Below are 11,979 nucleotides of genomic sequence, written 5' to 3' on the forward strand. Positions count from 1 at the left end.
CGCAATGTGGAGTCTTAAATTCCTCAGGATGGGCAGAAGAAAAGAAAGCAAAAGGCAAATGTAAGAAAGTTGCTTCTGTTGGCTCATCAAGGCGTGGGAGAGTATAGAGTATTTACCTGTCTCTTAGGGAGAGGTTTTTAATTGGCCATTTAGAATTCTCAAAATTTGTTTTCAAGACACCATTTAGATTTCTTTTTTTTTTTTTTTTTTTGTAAGATGTGGAAAAAGTTACTGCACATCTTCACAGAGAATCACAGAAAAATTTGGAGAAAATTGGACCAGAGCTGAGAAGTGGGAGTTTGCTTAGTCCAGTGAGTTGGAAATGAGATAATGGAAATATTGAAAATAAGAATTCCAAAACAATCACTCTCAAACACTTTCTAGATTTTCTGAGGAAAAGATGATTCATTATACAGACAAATGTGGAGGCATTTAGCAATAAGCTCTTCCATGAATCATGTTATATGGACAATGTGTACATATCTAACTACTCAAAAGTATAAGCCAAAAAATACTTCGGATCATTACTATTGCTACAATAAAAAATTGTTTGTGATAAACTAGACCAGTGGTTCTCAGCAGGGAGCAATTTGTCCCCTAGGGAACATTTGGCAATATCTGAAGACACTCCACTATATAATTAGGTGGAAAGTGATGTATTTCTGGCCTGTAGTAGGTAGAAGCCAGGAGTGCTGCTAAATACCCCATAATGCACAGAAATTCACTACACAGAATTCTCTGATCTAAAATGTGAGTAGTGCTGATGCTGAGAAATCTTGAGCTATACCAACAATTATAGAAAGCAGTGATAGTGGAGTTTTGAATAAATCATTATTGCTGATATACCATTATATCCTTCAAATTGTAGGAATTCAAAATGGGCTCATCCAGTGAGAGCTTAGCAAATTATCTAACTATTTAGAATATTGAATTTGAGACTAAGGGTAGGTTAATATCTTACCTACTTTAACTTATGAATATCATAACTACTTAGTTGATTAGTAATAGACCTTGGCCATATTTCTAAACATTTTAACTTATATTTTGTTGCATTCATCCATCATATCCAAAAACTTCAACTAGTTCCATGCCTTGCCATGACCTCTCTTTGACACTTCCAGTCTAGCCCTTAGAAACTGCTCCTCTGATTACCCCTTTTTGAGACACTAGTAAAATTGTCAAGATTTTATTTTCTCACTACCAAAAGTCTGTATAGTTTCACTTGATCAGCAGGGCATGGGGTGTCTTAGGAGTCAGACAACAGTTCTCATTTTTCAAACATGCACCTTTACCCCTACAGATCCTTTCCTTTTTCCTTCCTCTTGCAATAGGCCAATTTTTTTTTCTACATTGTTTTGCCCCACATTCTAACATTTTAGGGAATCCTACCCTGTCCAACAGAGGTTGGCAAGATTTTTTTCTGTAAAAGGCCAGATAATATGGCTTCGCTGCCATACTATCCTTCAAAGCTATCCAACCCTGCCGTTGTAGGTCAAAAGCAGCCCTTGGCTATAGTTAAATGAATTGGAGTGGCTGTGTTCCATGAAAACTTTTATTTACAAAAACAAGGAGCATAGTTTGGCAACTCCTGTTATAGATTATTTCTTGTTTCCATTGCTAAAACTCCTTCAGACAGGTCCCTCAAAGATTCACTTTAAAAAAATCTAACAGGTATCCCTCTTACATCAGCTCTGGCTTACATCCCCTTTCATCCGTCTGCCTAATCTGTACTTTTCATTCACAAAAGGACCAAAATATGCTCGGTCTTTCTTTTCCTTTCTGTTTTTTGACCCTCTGCTCACTCTCTGATTTCTGTTTTTCTACCTTCAGATCTCAATAAATCTTACCTTGCTAAATCCAATTGATTTTATCCAGTTTTCATATTCAAACTCAAAAGCACTCAAAGCTGTTAGTCCCTCCTCAAGATATACCCCCTTGATTTCTATGGCACAGAAAAATCCTGGTTTTCTTCCTACCACTGGCACTGCTGCTTCTTTTCTTTCAGACCAGTAAATATGGACTTAAGTACTTAGTCAACCAGTAAATACTTAGAGAGCCTTCCCATGACTTCTCACTCAAATCTTTTTATTATTAATTAAAAAAAATTAACAACAAACAAACAAAAACTTGAACATATCATTCCGTTCTACATATATAATCAGTAATTCACAATATCATCACATAGTTGCATATTCATCATCATGATCATTTCTTTAGAACATTTGCATCAATACAGAAAAAGAAATAAAAAGACAACAGAAAAATAAAAAAAAAAAATTTTACATACCATACCCCTTACCCTTTCCCTTTGATCACTAGCATTTCAAACTAAATTTTAACATTTGCTCCCCCTATTATTTATTTTTATTTCATATGTTTTGCTCATCTATTATAAGGTAGATAAAAGGAGCATCAGACATAAGGTTTTCACAATCACACAGTCACATTGTGAAAGCTATATTATTATACAATCATCTTCAAGAAACATGGCTACTGGAACACAGTTCTACATTTTCAGGCAGTTCCCTCCAGCCTCTCCATTACATCTTGGATAACAAGGTGATATCTACTTAATGCGTAAGTATAACCTCCAGGATAACCTCTCGACTCTGTTTGGAATCTCTCAGCCATTGACACTTAGTCTCATTTCACTCTTCCCCCTTTTTTCACTCAAATCTTTTTAAGTAACCTCATTTATGGGCACAACTTAAGCTACCACCTCATCACAAATAAGCCCTCAACTTACACCTCTAACTCACGTAGTCAAAAAGGGTGAAAATTGGTTCTTAGAAAATGAAAACAAAACCAAAAAATGAGATATTTCAATGGTCTGTGACCGTCCAAAATGTCGCAGTACATAAATAGATGTGCAATATATCTGTGGTATTAGAATTTCATGGGGGAGGGGGATAATTAAAGGGAAAAAACTACATAAAAAGGCTAAGGGGGTAAGAGAATAAAAAGTTGAGAAACACTCACTCCAGGTACTCTTCTTCACATGTCTTGTAGTACCTCAAATTATACCTTTTCTTCTGAACCCGGTTATCTTCCTGTCACCCAGAGGTGTTACCTTCCAACATACATATTTGTCACCTTTTTCCCTCTCTACTATTACTGTCTAGAGCAAATATTCATTACCCCTTGTCTGGTTTCTCTTGACCCTGTTTATAAAGAATAACAATAGCAGAGTAAACTTTTTGTATTACAGATCAGATAATGTCATCACCCTGACAGAGCCCTTCAATAGCTCCTTGCTGCTCTCAGAATAAAGGCAAATCCCTTTTCAAGTCCTGCATGATCTAACCCCCTTGCTTATCTCCCCAGGCTTATGGCACATCAAATTTCTCCTTCTGTAATTTGACTATTTATGAACAGTTATTTCAAACTTGAAAATTAGAAGAGAATGTTATGTTTTCTTTCATTGTCACACTAGGACATTGTCTTAAAAACCCACAGTATTATATAATTCTCTAGGAGGACGTACCTGTGTTGATTTTGTTGATGAGAACTTGGTAGAAAAGGTAACCCCAAATATTTTCGTTTTGTTGCCCTGTAGGACATTAATGAGATTTGTATCAAGCTTAAGCAATTTTATTTTAAGATTCTTTTCTATTCCTGATGACCTATATCAGCCACTGCTTATCATTGCTCTTGGAACCAACTTTATTTATGGGCTCCATAATTGCTGAATTGAATAAAACTTTTGATACAAATGTCAATTTTTGTATGACACGTTCTTAAACCTTTGAAAATTGTACTTTGACATACTTAAGATTTAATCCTGGAACAACCAAGTACCAGTTACAACTTCTCATTACACAGTTTTATATCTATTTGGGTGACTATTTTAAGGCCCACTAGACTGTAAATTCCATGAGAGGAGGGACTGGTTTTGTTCAAACTTTATCCCCGATCATAAATTCTCAATAAATACATATTGAAAGGAAGTGAGAAAGAAAGCGATAAAGATGTAGTATGGCAAAATTAAGGACTGGGTAGGTGAGGGTGGGGTATCACAGTCCTTCTGGAGGGGAGGCACACCTAAGAAAAAGCTAAAAGGTGAGTAAAGTATGTCCAGGTGATGAGCTGAGACCCAGCATCAAGGGATTGAGAAAATCTCAACCAAAAGGGGAAAGAGTGAAATGAGACAAAGTGTCAACGGCTGAGAGATTCCAAACAGAGTCGAGAGGTTATCCTGGAGGTTATTCTTACGCATTAAATATATGTCACCTTGTTATTCAAGATGTAGTGGAGAGGCTGGAGGGAACTGCCTGAAAATGTAGAGCTGTGTTCCAGCAGCCATGTTTCTTGAAGATGATTGTATAATGATATAGCTTTCACAATGCGACTGTGTGATTGTGAAAACCTTGTGTCTGATGCTCCTTTTATCTATCATGTCAACAGATGAGTAGAACATATGAAATAAAAATAAGTAATGGGGGAACAATTGTTAAAATAAATTTAGTTTGAAATGCTAGTGATAAATGAAAGCAAAGGGTGAGGGGTATGGTATGTATAATCTTTTTTTTTTCCTGTTATCATTTTATTTCTTTTTCTATTGTTTTTTTATTTCTTTTTCTGAATTGATGCAAATGTTCTAAGAAATGATGAATATGCAACTATGTGATAATATTGAGATTTACTGATTATATATGTAGAATGGAATATGTTAATGTTTCTGTTCTTAATTTTTTTTAATTAATAAATAAATAAAATTTTTTTAAAAAGCTAAAGTCACCCTTCTCATTTAAAAAAAAAAAAAGAATGTCCAGGTGGAATGAGTTGGTGTGTAAAAATAGTATTTCATGTTCAGCAGAGGAACTTCAAGTTCTGTCTGTCCTAAAATCACCTGAGGTGTTCTTCAAACTCCTAATATCTAAACCACGCCCTCCCGGCCTGATTCATCAGAATCTCAGATTGGAACCCAACCATTTTTTTCAAAGCTCTTTTGGTGATTACAATATGCAGCCAAGAGTAAGAACAAAGTAGTGGCAAGAAATAGGAAAAAAAAAAAAAAGAAAACAGCTCATTTGTTCAGAGCTATTATGTCTCCTAGAAAAAACACATTTTAATCCTGATCCAATCTTGTGGGGACAGCTACTTCTTTTAATCCTGATTCAATACTATAGGGGGGAACTTTTGATTATCTCCACAGAGATGTGACATGCCCAATTGTGGGTGTGATTTTTTGGTTCGATGAAGTTGTGACTCCACCCATTCAAGGTGGGTCTTGATCAATTTACTGGACTCCTTTAAAAGGGGAAACATTTTGAAGAAACATCAAAGCCAGTGCAGACACTTGGAGAACAGTTTCTTTGGAGCTGACAGCCAACACAAGACCCAGACATTTGGAGATGTGCAGCTCAGCAGACATTGCCATCTGCCTTCCTTCCCGTGAAATGCTAAGCAAGCCAGAACCCAGAGTTATGTCCTATAGGAGCTAAGTGAAAGCCCACCACTAGCCTCAGAAGCTGGAAGTAATGGACCCAAGAATAAGGACAAGCAGATGCCAGCCAAATGCCATCTCAGCTGATAGAGGTGTTCTGGATGGCATCAGCCTTTCTTGAGTGAAGGTAACCTCTTGTCACTGCTTTAGTTTGGACTTTTTTTCAGCACTAGGAGTGTAAACTTGCAACATATTAAATTCCCTTTTAAAAAGCCATTCCATTTCTGGTATATTGCATTCCGGCAGCTTAACAAACTAATACAAGTGACCTTTTATGTAGTTGGCGATTTTAGTGTCAAAAATGCGTGGACATGGTTTTAATGCTGGGGAGGTGAATCGTTAGGTTACAAGTTACAGGGAGCTTTATGTGAATCCTCTTAGTGGTGAACTATGACAAGCAGAATTCATATGTACGGGATTACCAATCAAATTGCTGTTTTATGAAGATTGCTGACATGGCAAAATATAGTAGCAAACAGCCTTAAGAAATGATAAGCTTTGGTAATGTGGGCTAAGTAAGATCTAGAAAACCTAGGGCCATAAGAGGGGTCCCCAATAGTTTGGAACACCTGGGATTTTCCTACTACATGGAAGGTAACCCTACCCTTAAAACACTTTGCTTGTGATCAGCGTGTACTACAGGCAGAAAAAATAAGAAAATCCGGTTTCATCCTCTAATTATGATGTGGAAAAAATGCTCTGAAAATATGTAGAGAAGTTAATCTGTGAGATCCTTCATAGCTGAACTAATATTCAGTGCCTAGAATTAGGGAGAGGGTCTCCAGAAGGCTCACACAATTCTATGTCAGCTCCTTTCAATGACAATTGAGAGACAGTGCAGTCTGCCTGAAATAGTCTGAGAAGAAGGAAAGGTAAATGATCTCACTGTAGTTAGTTTTCTTGATCTTGTAGAAAGTAAACAAATGGAATTACAAGTAAAGATAACATAAAGAATTCCTGGGGAATGGGAAAGTGATGTAAAACTTTGATTTCCTTGGATTTCTCATGAGAATGTGATAAATACCATCAGTGGTGCACTAATGCTGAAAAGCACATCGTTTTGTTGGGTGGATGGGAAACAGGAAAAGGTGGAGAAAGTGGCATTTTAGTTGTGTCTTGACAAACTGAAAAGTATATGGGAAAATGGGACATTCACCCCTGGAGGGACCCATGTGGAAGTCTGGAAATTTATCAACACATGAGAAGAAACAATTTTCTGTTGTAATAGATCCATGTGGTGAGAATGGTAAAAAAAGGGTGTTGAATTTAAATATTCTGTCTTATTATAAACAATAATTTGCTTATTGTGTACTTGCTACCTGCCAGATAATGTTCCAAATGCTTTATGGGTATCATCTATTCCCTTTTACCCTAAAAGGTGGATTCTATTATTTTTACTTTACCAGGACAGAAGCAGAGCCAGTGTGCTAAAAGTAACTAGCCGGTGTTGGCTAACATAATTAAAAAGCCAGGCCATTTATTCTTTCCACATACTGAAGCACAAACTGTATCTTCCTAAAAATAGTCACAATCAAATGACTCTGTTTGACAAAAGGGGAAGATGAAGGAAGTTGAGGCCTGGCAAAGGCGTAAAAGTAAAATTCACATTTCTCAAAATAAGCAGTTGATGGAGATTTAATGTAAAATTTTATCTTCATGGAAAGTTATTTACATACTTGTATAATAAAATTTTTAATTAAAAATAGATTAAAATCTTATGTTAATGAGCTTTTTTTTCCACCCTAAATGAGTTTTTCAGAGATTTGTATTCATTCTAATTAAGACCCTCTAATCAGTAAAGAATAATCTGTATTATGTGCTTTGTTTTCTATAGGAAAACTATATGGTCATTCTGACACTAAGAGGTACTAGTGAATTTTTCTATTTGAAAAAGAGTTGGGTCTGAGAGAGGTAGGATTCCCTGTTGCAATCTCTTTACTTCTTATCATTGTTCTCTGGCCTGTGAAATTTTTTAAGTTAATAGCTATTTCTTTACTTGATTTTGAGATTTAGAACTTTGAATACTAGTCTAAGGGCTATCAATATGAATTTTCTCTGGGAATATAATATTCCCTCCTCATTGTGGAGGAAAAGGCAGGGATACTACTTTTCTGGGTCTACAGTAATTTGGGGAACTGAAGAACATCTGCAACCTACTTCATCTCAATCAGGTAAAAGTCCTCTTCCCAAATATTTGCAGGAAAATAAATGTATGTATCCATCAGGAAAACCCGGTTCACCCCTTTTTTTTATGGATTTCTTTGGGTAATAATTTTATTTTGTTTAAGGGTGGAGTCAAGTTATGTAGAATTTAAGTAGAATCTTAATGGTAGATTATTTGATACAATTGAAAGCCTGTTTCCTCAATTCAAGCCTCTTCATACTTACGAATTACTCTGCTAGCCTCTCTTGTTGCCTCCAATTATGTCTTCAAGTCCATTATTTTAAAAAACTATCCTTTAATAATGTGTCCCTTTTTTCATCACTTCTTATCCATGTTTCTCCTTAGCCTCAGTAAGAGCCACCTAAATTCCCAAATGTGCCAATCTTTAGGTATCCCATATTTTATATAGCCTTCCAGATTTCACTTTGATTCAACTTACTTTGTAGCCATTGACTCCCTCATTTCATGCACATTCTATATGTTCAGTCCATCAGCAAGTCCTGTCTGTTCTAACTTCAACCCTTCCACTCTTGCCTTCCTCAGTCTACTCTCCAGCCTTCACGGATAATCCTCACTCTCTCATCCTTTTACAACTTACCCTACTTTATTTTCTTTACAGCACTGATTATTGCCTGAAATGATAATATTTATTCATTTAACTTATTATCTGTCTTCTCCCTCTGGAATGTAAACTCCGTAAAGGAAAAAGGACTTTGAATGAATGGTGAAGGCAACAACGATTCATTAAATGCCCACAAGGTGCCAGGCACTCCTCTAGGAATTTGTTTTGTAAGAGAGAACAAAACAGTGACCCCTGATGTGAATTAGCAGATGAGGCAACTTGATTTTAGAGCTTTGCAGAGCAGTTTCATTTAAGGAAATCTCTAAGAATTGATTTTTTAAAATACAATTTTATTGAGATATATTCACATACCATACCAACCATCCAAAGTATTCAATCACCGGTTCACAGTATCGTCACATAGTTGTGCATACCTCCCTATAACTTTTAGAACATTTTCATTACTCTAGCAAAGAAATAAAAAGAAAAAAGAAAATCCAAATCCTTCCATAACCCTCTCCGCATTATTGACCCATAGCATTGGTATGGTGTATTTGTTACTGTTGATGAAAGAATACTAAAATATCACTATAGGCCGGGCCACCGTGGCTCAGCAGGCAGATTTCTCACCTGCTATGCCAGAGACCCTGGTTCATTTCCCAGTGCCTGCCCATGCGGAAAAAAAAAACACTGTAGACCAGAATTTGCAAGACGTACATTTTTTTACTATATACCCTTTTATTATTAACTCCTTTTAATAGTGTTGCACATTTGCTTTAGTTCATGAAAGAACTGTTTTATATTTGTACAGTTGATCATGGACATTGTCCACTACAAAATTCACTGTGTTATACATTCTGATATTTTATCCTCCAACGTTCCTTCTGGTGACATGGGCTGATTCTAAATTTAACCCTTCCACCACATTCACACGCCATTCAGTACTGGTAATTATTCTCAGAACAATATGCTACCATCATTTCTGTCCATTTCTAAGTATTGATTTTGTTTGTTTTGTCAAGAGCTGTGTAGTGAAACAGACTTCTCTAATATGCTTATGATATTTCTTCATGGTGCAGTGACCATTAAGATTTTCCAAGTATGTCTCCAGAAGATATGTTTTTTAGAAAATCGGAACTCAATATTTTCTGACCGAAGAGCAGACTAGCTTTCTAGTTGAGATAGAAAGCTTGAGCTATATCAAGAGGAGATAAATGTGTAGCCACAATCCACTTGTTTCAAATAAAAGAGAAGAGGCCCACTTTGAGGAGGGGTAAAGCCTTTTCAGTTGTCATAAACAGGTGAACACTGTTTGTACATGTACGGAAATTTATTCTGGTTGCATGGATGGAATAAAGTTCTACCCTTAGAGGATTAGGTTTTAGAAAGTGTCTGCTAAAGAGAGGGCTAAAGATCATTACAGGTTGAGATTAAGCCATTTCCCACTTAGTCCCTAACAGTTACTCTGGCTTTTACATGATTATCACAATCCAAGAAAGTATTTAGAGTCCTGTTTTGACTAATGGTTTCTCAGTCTTGGAGCCTTGGTAGTCCCTCATCCCTCTGATTTGGCATCTTCCTTACACAAGAATCAAAACTCTTCTATCATTGCTTCTTGGCCTTTTGGCTAAGATCAGGTGTAATATCCGTTCTTATCAGTTTAATATCTGATACGTCCTTTATCCGAGGACAATATATTAAATGGATTTTTGGAGCTGGGAGATGGGAATAGGAGCTTGCTCCGCCCACTCCACGCATCGACCTGGTATTGCAGTATTTCCAGGAATGATGCACCCCCCTCAAGGGAATAATAAATGTATTAAAAAATAAAAAAATAAAAACAACTCTTCTATCATTTTAAAAACTATATCCCTACTTGGCTTCTAAAATGCTTGCAGTCAGGTTGATCTCTTCCTGCAGAATACTGAACCAAGAGGAAAGCCGCCCAGTAGAAAAGACCTGATATTAGTTTCCCATCTAGTTTCCCAACCACATTTAAGTACTCTACTCAAAGATGAAAAATGGATGACAAATGCTCATTTAAGGAAAGGCTGCAATATGAAAAAGACCAGAAGTAAGGAGTGGAATTTGAAAGAAAACTTCAAGAAAATTATCCCTAATATCCTCCAAAAAATTTATTTAAAAAAATTCTGGAAATGCCCTATGTGTGAACAACAACCAAAAGAACTAATTCTTAGCAGTATAAAAAAAGCAGTAGAAGGGGTGAGGATAGTTCAGTGGCAGAATTCTTGCCTACCATGCCAGAGACCTGGGTTCAATTTCCAGTCCCTGCTCTTCCCCAAAAACAAACAAGCAAAAAACAAACAAAAAATAAACAAATTCAACAAATGATGCTGCAATAATGGGATACTCACATGGAAAAATAATGAAATATGACCCTGCCATACAGCAAACAAAAAAAAGAAAGAAAGAAAGAAAGCAGTAATAAAGTCAATAGGAAGGTTGAACGAAAAATTTGAAATATCATATAGAGGAAATCATCTCTTTTCACCAAGAGATGAAAAACTGGAAATATCATATTTGAAATATCATATAGAGGAAATCATCTCTTTTCACCAAGAGATGAAAAACTGGAAAAAGCAAAGGTAAATCTGCCTATCTGTCTGACTACCTATCTATCGATTGATCTATCCATCCGATCCAGTAAGTCTATAGCTATATTTGACTGACCAATAGGAGCTACAAAGAGAGAAAACACAGGGAGTGGAGATTCAGGAGGTAAAAGCATGGATTTTGGGTTGAAAGGGTCACTGGTGTGCAGGTGTGACGAATGAAAAGATTCACATCAAAGTGGAGTATTATGTTACTTCAGAATATCAGGAATAAGAAAAAAAAAACCTGTTTTAATTTCCTTTGGCTGCTTAAGCAAATACCATGCAATAGGCTGGCTTAAACAATAGGAAATTATTAGCTCACAGTTTTGAGGCTGGGAAAAAGTCCAAATTAAGGCACCATGAAGGTGATGATTTCTTCTTGAAGATTGCATTCTGTTGCTGGTTGCGAGTGATCCATGGTCCTGGGTTGCTCTGTTACATAGTGATGACATGGCAGTCTGTCCTGGTTTTTCTCTCCTTTAGTGGGTTCAGTTGACCTTCAGCTTCTTGCTTCCTGTGGCTTTTGTCCCTGTATAAAGACCCATCCTGGCTGAATAAGGTCACACCTTAACCGAAGTAACCTCATCACCAAGGTCCTACTTGCAATGGAGTTCACATCTACAGGAGTGTTTTAAATTTAAGAATATGTTTTTCTCGGGTACATACAGCTCCAAACCACCACAGAACCTAACAACTTCCAGGAAGGGCGAGATCTCGTGTTCCTCTGTGGTCATACGTCCACAGCTGTCTTCTTGGCAATCTGTATCTCACCAGAGATGCTATCCCTTCTGCCTCAGCTGCCCTGAGTTACAAAGCAGCAGTGACTATCCTAAAATGCTCAATTCTTTAGACACCTTATGAAAAGCATTGAGAGTTTATGTATTAAATGTCAATGAGCTGTCATTACGAAAATGGAGAAATATGAACTCCCCCTGAGCCCCATCACCCAACTATAACCATAACTAATTTGATATCTCCTATTTCTTGCAACAGCTTTTCCTCTGTAAAGCTTTTAATTTGTGTAACTGGAATCATCCTTTATATAATTATAAAACCTACTTTGTTTGCTTTGATGGCTAAATTACACTATAAGTCTATGGGAATATATATATGTTTTAGTTATTCTTTGACTAGATAGTACTCCCACTTTCCCACATGGAGGGATGGATGTCCCTCCATCCAACCAAATTTT

General features: G+C 36.5%; 1 non-coding gene across 1 annotated transcript; it reads left to right on the forward strand.

The window, feature by feature from the left end:
• The first annotated feature begins 9,779 nt into the window (after positions 1-9,779).
• Positions 9,780-9,971, forward strand: LOC143670053 (U2 spliceosomal RNA). The gene has a single exon (XR_013169235.1). It is a non-coding gene; the product is annotated as a U2 spliceosomal RNA (small nuclear RNA).
• Positions 9,972-11,979: the final 2,008 nt, after the last annotated feature.

This window comes from Tamandua tetradactyla, chromosome 26 (genome assembly GCF_023851605.1).
Source record: "Tamandua tetradactyla isolate mTamTet1 chromosome 26, mTamTet1.pri, whole genome shotgun sequence".
Lineage (NCBI taxonomy): Eukaryota > Metazoa > Chordata > Mammalia > Pilosa > Myrmecophagidae > Tamandua > Tamandua tetradactyla.